Source organism: Herpailurus yagouaroundi, unplaced genomic scaffold (genome assembly GCF_014898765.1).
Source record: "Herpailurus yagouaroundi ecotype Mexico unplaced genomic scaffold, PumYag 166, whole genome shotgun sequence".
Classification (NCBI taxonomy): Eukaryota; Metazoa; Chordata; class Mammalia; order Carnivora; family Felidae; genus Herpailurus; species Herpailurus yagouaroundi.
The window spans coordinates 22,737,092-22,749,876 of NW_024412407.1; the positions used below are offsets into that span (position 1 = coordinate 22,737,092).

The window sequence follows — 12,785 nt, forward strand, 5'->3', positions numbered from 1 at the left end:
ATTTTAGATAAAGAGAGAAACTAGTAAATCCCTAGAGATCAGATGTAAGTATCCCAGAGACAAGCAGTTGGGACCAGTGGTGGTATCATTAAATTCCTGTGCAAGTAGATAGTAGAATCTACGAGTTCAGAACCTTGAGAGAGCTGTGGAGCCAAGGAAGGTAAAAGGTGAGAGGAGGACCCACGGGGATAAGAATCTCTGGGGACATTGGACCCCTTCCCTAAGACTGTTCTTTTTAATGAGGAAGGACAGAGCACTAGCATGTTACAAATACCAATAAGCAACAAATACCAATACAGTTTTACCCACAATCTACATTTAGGTCACTTTGTCAGATTTTTTAGTATCCATGGTAACAAGTTGATCAACTAATTCCATACCTAGATAATACTTGAGGGGAAAGAGCTGCACAATACAATAGTATTTATAGACAGACATGGTCAATAATATTATTGTCAGTCACTGTCAAACAAAACAAATTTTATTGTTGTTTTCTTCCCCAGCCATTGCTCTACGTGGTATTTCAGGCTTCATTTTAAAAACTGGAACAGTATAATGTCAGTATTCTTTAATTCCTGTTGAGACTGAAATGGAATTCTGGGGTGTTAGGAATTGCAGAATGGGGGGTTCCTGGATGGCTCAGTCAGTTAAGCATGCAACTCTTGATTTCAGCTAAGGTCATGATCTCACAGTTTTGCGAGTTTGAGCTCTGTGTAGGGCTCTTCACTAAAAGTGCAGAGCCTGCTTGAGATTCTCCCTCACACTCTCTGTTCCTCCCCAGCTTACTCTCTCTGTCTCCATCTCAAAAATAAATAAACTTAAAAAAAACCCAAAATGATAAATATGACATCTGATCAATCCACACTCTGTCATCTGACTTTTATTTATCATATTTTTCTAGACTGCAGAAAGATCGACTAAGGCACATTAGTGAGAATGTTAATAATAATGAACCCAGTACTCCTGGGTTCAACCCAGGATGTAGTTATTTTCCTCAGAGCAGCAGCAGTAAACAGAGTGTGGACAGATGGCCAGCGAGGCAAGATTTTTTTAATTCAATCTCTCCACTATGTTTATAATAAATAACCACATGTTTTGACTATTGGACTGGTTTTTATCCTTTCTAAAAATTAAAACCTCACCCCCTAACCTTCCATTTGTTTTCTTTTCCCCTGTTGCTTGCCTTTTCCTAATTGTTCAGCCAAATTTCCTAAGCCATACTGATTATAGATTGGAATCTGATTTTATGTCTAAGATATATTTTATGGTTATAAAACATTTTTAAAAATCTAATATCCAAGGACTTTTAGCAAAATTTAATTAATCCTCTTAAATTAGTGATACCACACAATGTCACAACATTAATCCCAAAAGCAAATTGTATGTTTTAATTTTTTACAAGAAAATTATTTTTCATTTCCCAAAATGACAAATAGCTTAAAACAGTGGGAAAATTGATTGGTTGCCTTCAGCAGCATTGCAAGTTAACTTGCTGATTTAAAAAATCAATTACCATTAAAGTATTGATGGAAATACCTGGTGTCTTTGTAGTTTTTTTGATCAAATTCTACAGATATGAATTATGATAATTTAAACCCTATAAATATAGTTAGTGCTATATCTAGATTAATAAATGCACAGTATTAAATATAAATATTATTGTAATATTTATTATTTATTATTTATTATTGTAATATTATTGTAATGTAAATATACAATTGTAAATATTTTACAAGTGAGTAAGGATCCTGTGCTTCCTGAGTATAGAGAGATAAAATTTAGCTGAGAAGTCGCCCTTTTTGTTTGTACATATAGACATAACCCAATTTATTAGTCAAAGCTGCTTTATTTTCTCTTCTTTCAGGCTATCTTAGAAGGGGAATTATGAGTTAGGAAGCACAGAGGGGATCAACCTAAGGTAGGCCCCAGCTTTGTCTATAATCAGATTAAGTAGCATCCTCACGTTTTAATTGCCTGTTTAAGCATCTCCTTTGGTTGTTGGTAATTTGTTCCATGCCATTTAGAGGATATATTTTGTAGGGCCTGGCTTCCATGAATATCAATCATGACTTTCTTCAGATTAAGGGATGTGTTTATGAATTGGTTTGTTTGTGTATCATTGTGTGAGATGTCTGTCTGAAGACTTTATATGGAGGGGATATAGACACGAGATCCTATATAATTCAGCTGTTTTTCTTCCTGTACTTTTCATTTGAGATTAATTGAAAAATTTTCCCAGTATAATCTCTTCCAATAAATAAATAATTACATTTAGATTTTTATAAAAATATCATTTTATCTACATATATTTCAGTATATATCTTTTAAAAATAAGGTCACTTTTAATAAAAAATTCTCCTTGTTATAATTCTCACACCTGAAACATTAATGACATGAATTTAAGTTTTGAAAAGTTAGAAAATAGACTGGACTATATTATCACCAATATTAAAGGAATTGCCTCTCTATATAATTGTGATTATAGTCATTGAAGAAGAATAGGGATTACACTTTTGCTCAACCTGGTAATATTCTCTGTTGTAACTCTGGTATCAAATAGAATATTTAATTCGCATAATCATTATATATCTGCACTGAGAAGACAATGGGGAAAAATGGGAAGATAATTTGGAAAGAATTGTAGGGTTATTTCAAAGAAGAGTTCTACTAATAATTGAAAGTCCTCTATACCTTGATCTTATCAACCCTGTTAATTCTTAAATTTGAGTAAAACCTTATTATATATTTTCAGTGCCCTATTCCTCAGTGACTATTTCTGGAGAAGTTTACTCTGTGTGTATTATTAATCTAAAGTATTTCAAATCCTTAATGCACTTTGGTAGTTTTTTTAACTGATCTGTATTTGATTTCCTATCAAATCTACCATTGTTTATTATCCCTCTATTACATCAGATAGAAGATAGTCAGACACATCCAGATGAGTCCCATGAAGAGTACTGAAGGGCAAGAGGATAGGGTATGAAGTTGGAGGGCACATTTCAGGGATCAAATCCTAGTAGGGAACCTATCATTATAGCCCAGACAGTGAGATCAAAGTCACAACTTCAGGGGCGCCTGGGTGGCGCAGTCGGTTAAGCGTCCGACTTCAGCCAGGTCACGATCTCGCGGTCCGTGAGTTCGAGCCCCGCGTCAGGCTCTGGGCTGATGGCTCGAAGCCTGGAGCCTGTTTCCGATTCTGTGTCTCCCTCTCTCTCTGCTCCTCCCCCGTTCATGCTCTGTCTCTCTCTGTCACAAAAATAAATAAACGTTGAAAAAAAAAAAAGTCACAACTTCAAACTCAGGACCAGATGGAGAGCAGGAATTAAGCAACAAATCAATCACAAATTTTATCTGGAAAATCTGAAATTTGAATAATACATTCTAAATAATCTATGGGTGAGAGAAGAAATCACAAGAAAATTTATCAAATATTTTGAACTGAGTGAAAATGAATATACAACATAAAAACTTGTGGGATGAAGCCAAAACAGTGTTTAGAGACAAACTTATAACGTTAAGTGCTTATATTAGACAAGAAGAAAGGTCTCAAATCAATGATCTTAAAAAAACTTGAAAAAGAAGAGCAAGTTTAGCTCAAAATAAGCAGAAGGAAGGAAATGATGGAGATAAGAGTAGAAATGACTGAAAGAGTACACAGAAAAACAATGGAGAAAAATCAATGAAATTAAAAAAAAAAAAACTTTTTTTGAAAGCTTAATAAAATTGGTAAAACTTTATCCAGACTGAGCAGGAAAAAAAAGAAAAAGGAGAAAACATGGATAACCAATATTATAAAGCAAAAGGGAACCTCTCTGCAGATCCAACAAATTAAATTGTTTCTTACACATTCAATGAGTCTATCCTTATGTGGTTTCCATCAGTACCAGCATTTAAAGGGTAAGAAGAGGGGCACCTGGGTGGCTCAGTCGGTTAAGCATCCAACTTTGGCTCAGGTCATGATCTGGTGGTCTGTGAGTTCGAGCCCTGTGTTGGGCTTTGTGCTTTCAGCAGAGCCTGCTTCAGATTCTGTTTCTCCCTCTCTCTCTCTCTCTCTCTGCCCCTCCCTAGCTTGCCCTCCGTCTCTCTCAAAAATAAATAAACATTAAAAAAATAAGGGATAAGAAAAGTATATTATAAAAACTGATATGAAATTGACAAATTCCTAAAGAGACCCAAGCCACAAAAGCTCACTGACGAAGAAATGGAGTACATGAATAGCCCTATATGTTAAAAAATTTGTATTTGTATTCAGTTAGCTGGGTCCATATTCTATCTAAAGCCACTGTGCTTTAGATAGGTGGTCAATATTGTTTAACGAAAATTCTCCTATTATTCTACCTGTTTGCCTTAAAATGTCTCTATGAACTCATCCAACCAGTTTTATATCCCTCTGGACTTTGAGGAAAAAGTGTTCCTACTCACTGATTCCCAAATATATTTGGTTTTGTTCATGCAAGCAGGATGATAGGAATAGGGTGAGTCATAGAAAACTTCACAGAGGAGATAACATTTGATTTAAATATTAAAGGATAAGGACTGTATAGCAGTTGCAGGACTATGCTAGAACACTTTTGATAGTCTTCCATAATGGCCTCCATCCAGTGGAAGGGCCACAGAAATGTATACAACAGCCTAGAATGTTTCATTTCTATACCTGGAAAGCTGTTGGAAACCAAGATTAAACAGAGACTCATTAAGTGCCCAAGAAGCATAATTTATTGGGGAAAAGGTTTATTTTCCTCTAAGGATACAAATAAACATTTGGCCAGAGCAAAATTTTGAGGAAGTTATCAGGGGATTGAAGAACAAATTCTGACATGGATAAATGACTAGCTTGGAGATCTAAAACAAAAGAAGAATTAAAAAAATATTTATAAATAATATAGAAGTACAAATAATGAGTACCTGGGATGAATACTAGAATTGGGTGTATTTAAATTTTTTATAGATGACTGAAAACTTCAAATTTATAAATGATATGACATTTTTCTAGATGGAAAGATTCCAGGTACACATAGAAAATATGAGGCAGTATCTCAGAGGCTAGTGGACAGGAAAGTGGCAAATGAGCTTCTTTCTGACAAACATGGGGTTATCACACATTTATGTGAAAATAATTCAAGCTGTATTTATAAAATGATGAGTTTAAGTAACACTTATGAAAAGGAATTCAGGAGTTATTGTAGACTATTCCTATTCTTTTTTTTAAAAGGAATTATTAAATAAATAGAAAAGGAGGAAAAAGAAGATAAAAAAAATTTGTGTGTGCTTGTGAATACATTTTGTCATTAGAAATGTTCCTCCAGTTCCAACAAGTGTCACCAGGCACCATAAATTGCCTAGAAATGACCTAGTGTTACATTATACTCAAGATTCCATTAAGTTACAGAAATAAGGAGTCATCATTTTAAGAAATCCAGCAAAGAGTATCTTTGAGTCGATAGCAGTGATGAAGCACAGGTTGCAATTTGTAATTACATTTGTGAGTATAGTCCCATATTTACTTCTTCTTGATTTTAGTCAGCATGAAATAATTATGTGTTGCAGATTGGAGTGCATTCAAAGTTCCGTTTAAAAAGTTCATGGAGATTTCCCACTTTGCTCTAAGAAAAATCTGCTCTTAATGTTATGTTCCCCTCTGGCATGCCATAAATGGACACCCTAGAGATCAGAATAGCTAATAAGTAGAGCAACTTAAGAATAGCCTCTCACAAATCAAACTGGAACCAATGTGAGATCCACATAGCAGCAACCAAATATATACTTTCCCCAATCATATATCACACATTTAAGCTTTAAGTATAACCTATTAACAAATTCAGGTTTAATCCTCTCTCTGGGCTTTGGTAATAAGTTTAAGAAATGAAAATGACTTTACAGGCTCGAGAAAACTAAGTAGAATATTAAACAAGCAGTGTTTTAATCCACATTTCCTTCATGGAATATGAAAGCTTTACTTTTTCTTTGGTTTAGGCGTCATACACCTGAACATTTAGGTAAGCCTAACAATCCTTTCTAGAGTTTCTTTTAGCTTTTTTTCAGCAACTTGTACATTTATGATTTTTACATTTAAAAAATCATACTTGAAAATTGCTGTCATGGGTGCTTCTTCAGATAGATCCATGCATATGTCAGGCAGTTAAAAATAGTGAATGTTCATGGGATAGGGTGGGACACAAGGAGCTTGAATTCATCATGACAATTACAGGTGATAAAAAATTCTTGTTTTCCTGCCCAGAATTCTAAGGGGATCACTATTCAGTTGCCCTACCCCTTACTCCAAATTCCTTCACCTTCATATGTGAAAAGGTCTGTGTACTTCTTACAAAGTTCTTGAGGTAGGAACTTGGTCTCAGAGTGGTTTTGGTCTCATAGGAAACAAAGGCTGGATTTATTAAGTATGAGAACACAAACGTTCTATACGTACATGCTAAAATGCTTTCTAGTTCCATGGGTTAAATCAGGTAGTCTCTAAAAAAAACTCTCACATTTGGTCTTCAGTGCACAAAAAAAATCTCTGGTACTGAGTGATTGACCTTGTTCTGGGTGGGAGAAATACTATATCTGTATAAGTGGTTCACGTTTCTGACTTCACTCCTTACCTTACATACTCAATGATCTATGATGAAATAGCTGAGCAGCGAGCATCAAACTGAGGTACTGTTGGAGTTAGGGAAATGTGCCCAGGGCTTGGAGTGACAACTGCACATCAGTCCTGGCTCAGGTGTATGACCTGGGGAAGTTCTCTGAACCAATTTAAGTCCCTTCATTTGCAGGTAGCGGTAATATCAAACACACCTACTCCTTTGGTGGTTTTCCATGATGAAGATGGAAAATGTCGTGTTTGAAAATACTTTGTAACCTGTAAACAGCCTCCTAATGCTCATTATTGTTATTGTTCCTTGTATTTGATAACAATGCTCCTGCCGTTGCTATTTTCCAGGCCAGTTTTCAGCTTGCCCTGGGATGGATTCTGAATTTTTTGAAGTGGACAATGACTGGCATTTTATCACCCCATTCTTCTTTCTATGCACATGTAGCCCAGAATCACACAATGCAGAAACACTTGGAAAGCATGCAATCATTTTTTCAAGAGCTGGGACGAGTTTTCTCTTTTGCATCCTACAGTAAGCTCAGATTGCCCTTAGATTCCCTACAGTCCTGCCTTCAATCTGTTTCAACCCTTGCATGATGATAACACATCAGTTACTATCTTACAAATCATCACAATTGCAAGCATCAAATATGCAGACTAACCCTTTGTCTCCATAGATAGGAGCCAGAACTATTCAGGTCAAGACCTAGGTCCTGTTCTCTAATGTGTTCCTTTGTTTGCTAAAGAATCCTTCTCAAAGTAAGGGATCAGAGCCTAAGAGGAGAGTGCAGACCAGTGGAGTGCACAATGGAGAGCTCAGTGCCTCTGTTCTTTCTAGCTCCTTTGCTTAGGGTCATTACATCTCTGATTCTCTTTATATGGTATCCTTGCATACGTAGAGTTTTAGAGAGGCAGCTTGACACATAGTCATACTTTATATGCACACATGCTTTTACAAATACATAGATATGTACACATGTATGAACTGTGGGTTAGTATTTATTTAATCATTAAGTACATTATCTTTGCCCTCAAGGAATTTAGTATCTTAAATAATGGAGATAAATATATGCAATGGATTCAAGTACTCTGATAACCTGGATGTTATTTTTTATTTTTAAGTTTACTTATGTTTTTTTAAATTTATTTTGAAAGAGAAACAGCACGAATTGGGTAGAGAGTTGGCTAGAGGGGCAGAGAGGGAGAGAGAACCCCAAGCAGCCTCCAGGCTGTCGGTGCAGAGGCTGACATGGGGCTCAAACTCACGAAACTGTGAGATCATGACTTGAGCCAAAAACCAAGAGTCAGACACTTAACCGACTGAGCCACCCAGGCGCCCCTAACCTGGATGTTCTTAAATACAGATACACATATGAGTTATCCAGATGTGTTATGTTTTATGTTTTACTGAGTGTATACCATCTTCCAGGACTAATTTAAGCTCTTTACACGTGTTGACTCCGTTAATCCTCCCAACAAATTTATTAAGTAGATACTATATATGTGTGTGTATTTATATAGATATATGTATATACATATATGTATATTTATATTTATATATATGTATGTATATATATGTATATACACACATGTATATGAGGTAGGTACTATTATAAAGGACAGATGCTAAGCTACACAGAGATTAAGGACTTTGTCCAAGGACCTATAACCATCAAGTGGCAAAGAGGTGAGATTCCACCTGAGAAGTTGGCTTGAGACGCCAGGTGCTTAATTCCTCTACTAGACTGCTTCTATGATAAATGCAGGTCTCCAGTCAGCCTTTAGTGAGCAGATACTCACAGCATGCTGCCTCCCTGACAGCTGTGCATGTGATTAGTGGATGGTCATGAATCTTGCCAGCAGCATGGTTCTACCATACTCTGCCCAATATTGTTGAAGGCCAGTTTTGTAGGCTGAGTTTCACTGACATAGGCTCTGAGATAGAGATTTGCATGCCAAAGTGAACTGGGGAGAACTCTCAGGAACACCTATTAGGGAGTGAGGGAAAAGGGAAGAGCCAGCATCCATTCAGAGTAGACAGAAGAAGACTTCAATTATGATGCAGCTTCAACAGAGGTCTCAGCAGATCCCTTGCAGAGTTCCAGAACTGGATTGGCCTTTTCTCAGTTAAGGAGAAGGCACAGGGTGTTTATACCCCCAGGTCAAGTAGTCGCTGGTTATGGGCTCCCACAGGAGAACAAGGAAGCTCCCTTTGAGGGCAATTCCTGGGGAAGGAATCAGCTGTGAGTTGTCAGGAGGCAGTTCTCCCAGTGGCAGAGGGGATGAGAGGCTCAGCCTGCAGGGGGATCTGGGCAGCTCTCCATGTATCCACTATAGACTCTCAGAGTCTTGGTGAAATGGCAGGCGCTGAAGATAGTATTTTAAGAAAGGAAGTCCTTGCTTTGTTCCTCTGCCTTGGAAAGACAGATACTGTTGTGGAAAATCACACACACACACACACACACACACACACACACACACACACGGTTGTCAGTGGCAAGCAGGAATGAGGAAGAGAAGGTTCACTACCCCCAGCCCCCTTCCCCTCACATATCCTACTCCTTTCCATGGCTGGATTACCAAAGTTCTTGCAAAATTTGCAGGGGTGGCTCATCCAGGTGGATTAGAATATTTAGCCGCTCTGGGAGGATATGGCTAATGGGCAATCTTTCCCTTTCCCTCTCCAAGAAAATTGCTCATGATCCACAGCCAGTAAGTGATAGAGCAAGTATTTGAAACACTCTGTCTAGATCCTCAATCCACACTGATTCTCTGTGAAAAGGGGTTTGAAGTATCTTGAATCTCATTTAGGGTATCTTGGGATAGATGTTTCCCTGCAAGGCAAGAACTGAGTTTAGGTGTGGATAAATAGAGCTCTACTTAGGCCCCTACCCACACTTCTCCTACAATCCACTTTATGTATCCTGTGTGTGATGGCAGGAGTTAACTCCTACAATCCACTTTATGTATCCTGTGTGTGATGCAAGAGTTAATTGCTTACACATCCCCAATAACACAAAGTCTTTATTTAACTCGAAAACATTAATAACTGGTTTTTGCCTTGTTAGAAACAGCCTCTAATCTTCCTGGTAGAAAGTGGAGAATTTTGTCTCACAGCTGTTATGGGCTTTGATTACCATATAATAGTTAACTTTTCATTTGTTTTAAGATCTTGAGTGGGAACATGCAGTGTACAATTGCATATTGTAGTAGTCTGAAGTCAAAAAGGTTTGCCTTTAAATATCATTTATAGGATTTTCCCTTTATACTTAACATTGAAGCTGGTAAACTTATCTATGGACTTAAGACTCTTCATGCTTGTTTTTGATAGGGGCCATGTGAAGCGAATGCCATTGCCTAAATGATTGTTCTCATGGTGAAAATGGTTGCCTTTACTGGCTTCCAATTAGAGAAGAACCCTAATCTTTGCTATGTGCTTCCAGGTCTGAAGCAGAAACAAAATAAGTGTGAGGACATCAGTCCTCATCTTGGAACAGGAATGGATAAAGATCTGTTCTCTCCCATCTCCCAAAAGCCTCCCACCAGCCTTTCTCCCACGTTCTATAAGTTTGGTCTCTCACATGCCCAGAAGACATCTTGTAATATTTTTTTTTTCTTAAACAGCACCAGGCTTTAGAAAATGAAATCAGTTGGTCAAAATAAAAACAAGTTAAGAGTGTTTGTGCAGGGTAAGGCCTTTAGTCAAAGCATTGAATTACTGAAAGATTAGCTTTATGCTGAAATACTAAATGACTGTAGAAGAAATCTGAGAAACACCATTTAATATCATTAAAGACTTGGAGAAACAGGAACTGATTCATGAGAAAAGAAAGTACAGAGGAGAAGGGTCAGTTAACTGGAGGCTTAGAGGCATGTTAGGATCTGTACTGGGGAGAAAATGGGGAAATAGAAATGTATTGGTTTTTACTGCACTGAGTGATTTTCTTGTATCAGTGGTGCATAGATGGTTAAATACTGCCTATAGGTAACTTAAGGGACTGAATTGCCAGTGTAGCTTTCTGAACTGTGATTATAGGAAGAGGAATGTATTCTGGTTATGACATTTGGTAAAGTATTACAACTAAACCTTTAGTGACAACATGATACATTAGCCAATACAGCACAACAGGACAAAAACAGTAAGTAAGGCACACTCACTGAGAAAAATGAAGCCACAGGCAGTTCCTACCACATCAGGGAGGACCTGATAAAGTACACCACAAAGAGTTATTTCATTCAGCACAAGCACCATAGGCATTGGCTGACCATTTAAGACATGAAGACGAAGGGCTATGAAATATTAATCCCACATAATTTGTTATTCTTATATTCTTATAACCTTATGAGGAAAGGTCAATATTCTACTATCATAAAACTCCTGTGCCACTGAGAGTGTTGTACAGAGTTCAACCAACAATCCCCAAGCCTGCTATAAATATGTGGTGTTTTTGAAGGAGGGAAAGTTCCAGAACAGAGAGAGAGGCTGACTATCTTACTTAAGGACTCAGAGCAGAATCAGTCCAGCCAGCCACAGGTCTTTAGTACCTCCTGAATTTATGGTTTTTACTTTCCTTTCTGATCCATTGCTCATAATTTTTCTTGTAGCATGAGGAGAAATGCTTTAACCCAATCCCCATCCTTTTTTGGGGGGGTGGGGGTTCAACTCAAGTCTCATCACTTTCTTTCTCAACCACTGCAGCTCGCAGATCACCTCTGCCATCTTTGAAAATCCTCAGTACTTATTGCCTACATTTTTAATGTATATACTATACATTATATATCCTATATTGCCATGAAGTTAATCTTAATTTTTAAGATATATCTGTCTTTCCTTAAATAGATGAAGTAGAGATTTATTTTTACTATAAAACTATTCTTATATTTTTTCTGTTGTTACCTATATTCTAACATGAGGTTGATGTTAAAATAAGCAGGCAGCAAATACATGGTAATGAGTGAATGAATGAAAGTGTATTTATTAGGAATTGCCAAGTTAGTAACAATTACCTGATAGCAATGACTTCAAAAAATAGAGGTTTATTTTCTTTCATGTAAAAAAGTCCATGTTGTAATTATACAATACATAATTATACAACACATCATTATACAATACAATAATTATACAATAAAATGTGCCCAAGCTCCTTCTAGGTTTCTGTTCCACTATCCCTAGCATGCAGGTTTCCTCATGGTTGTAAAACTTCTGCTGAAGCTCCAGCCATTATATCTCAGGTTAAAGGCATGAAGAGGGAAGAAATGAGAAAGGCCCAAAGGAGCACATCTTCCAAAAGAGTCAGCTTCCTTTAAAGAGCTTTCTGGAACACCTATGCAGATGACTACTGAGTATATCTCATTTACATCTAAAAAGAGTTAGCTCTATTTTTAAGAGAGTAATCTTAGGCTATGCATATAGTATGCAAAAGAAAATCAGATTCTAGTAAAGAAGAAGGATATAGAGGAGATAGTTACCAATGTCTGCCTATGTAGTCGTCAAAGTTGCCTCCTGATTGGGGTTCAGACCTGTAAGATTAGATGTTTTTCCAGTATAATGCATCTGTGGGGGAAAATATATATACCTTGGAATTTAGACAAAGGAATATGAAAAGAGTATCAGTCATCCAGGATGGAATTGAAGAGTCAAGGATCTGGCAAGGTGAAGGGAGGAGTAATGGGGTCTTCCAGGAATAAAGTGAGACTGAGAGAGCTAGAGGTCTCAGTGATGTTGAAAAGCTGGTATCGTGGTAAAGACGTGAAAAGGCTAGAAAGACAGGCCACTGTGGTCTGAGGATGGAATACAGGATTTAAGATTTCAGAGTCTTAGCTGTTCCAGACAGTGAGTGACAGGGTTCAGGGCTTGATTTTCGAAGTAGAGCAGATCTGAAGGTCATTAGAGTAGAAAAGACTTATAAACTCTCATGGTACAGGATCATATCTATTGAATGTGCTTCAAATATTTCCTCGCTGTGCCAAGCATAGACGAATTTTCTTTTCATTGTAAAAGCAGTACAACTACATTTTGGAAAATAGAGGTGGAGAATCCTCATATTCCCACCATCTACACAACTCATGTCTGGAATGGTGTATTGCCTTCCACATGATGTATATAATTGCAACCATAGTTTACATATGATCATTGATTATTTTAATTTAACAGTATAATTTAGCATTATAATGGAAGCATTTTTGATGT

The 12,785-nt window shown here is 37.1% G+C and overlaps 1 protein-coding gene across 9 annotated transcripts in view; it reads left to right on the plus strand.

The window, feature by feature from the left end:
• Positions 1–12,785, plus strand: part of LMNTD1 (lamin tail domain containing 1) — a 525,504-nt gene that overhangs the window by 44,644 nt on the left and 468,075 nt on the right. Inside the window, exon 2 of one of the 9 annotated variants that reach the window (XM_040488613.1) lies at positions 1,865–1,918. The exons of the other annotated variants lie outside the window; for them this stretch is intronic. The gene's annotated coding sequence lies outside the window, so the exon portion shown is untranslated. The remainder of the gene's footprint in view (positions 1–1,864; positions 1,919–12,785) is intronic. 9 annotated transcript variants of the gene reach the window in all.